The sequence below is a fragment of the Sapajus apella genome, unplaced genomic scaffold, assembly GCF_009761245.1.
Source record: "Sapajus apella isolate SASKATOON/1434 unplaced genomic scaffold, GSC_monkey_1.0 scaffold12, whole genome shotgun sequence".
Taxonomy (NCBI): domain Eukaryota; kingdom Metazoa; phylum Chordata; class Mammalia; order Primates; family Cebidae; genus Sapajus; species Sapajus apella.
The window spans coordinates 1596233-1597039 of record NW_022436952.1 but is presented as its reverse complement, the minus strand read 5'-3'; positions in this window follow the sequence as shown (position 1 = coordinate 1597039).

Sequence of the window (807 nt, the reverse complement as noted above, 5' to 3'; positions counted from 1 at the left end):
AAATTAAGTCTCTTCGGATACAAAAGAAAGAAACATATCATACTTGCTTGTGCCATACATACGCTTAACCAACTGATGGAACAAACACATCATCTGGAGGAGAAAAAGCAAACCTAGACACACATAAAATGGAATCATCCTTTTCTTTCTTTTTTTTTTTTTTTTTGAGACAGAGTTTCCTTTTTGTTGCCCAGGCTGAAGTGCAGTAGCACAATCTCAGCTCTCTGCAACCTCTGCCTCCCAGGTTCAAGCGATTCTCCTGCTTCAGCCTCCCGAGTAGCTGGGATTACAAGCACCTACCACATGCTCAGCTAATTTTGTATTTTTAGTAGAGACAGGGTTTCACCATGTTGGTCAGGCTGGTCTCGAACTCCTGACCTCAGGGAATCCACCCACCTTGGCCTCCCAAAGTGCTGGGATTATAGGCGTGACCTACTGCGCCCAGCCTAAGGTTTCCTTTAAAAAATTTTTTTTAAATAACATAGAGACAGGGTTTCACTATGGTGCCCAGGCTGGTCTTAAACTCCTATAGATTCAAGAAATTCCCCCATCTTGGCCTCCCAAAGTGCTGGGATTACAGGTGTAAGCCATTGTGCCTGGCCGACTATAAAGTTTTCTTTCTTTCTTTCTTTTTTTTTTTTTTGAGACAGAGTTTCACTCATGTTACCCAGGCTGGAGTGCAATGGCGCGATCTCGGCTCACCGCAACCTCCGCCTCCTGGGTTCAGGCAATTCTCCTGCCTCAGCCTCCTGAGTAGCTGGGATTACAGGCACGAACCACCATGCCCAGCTAATTTTTTGTATTTTT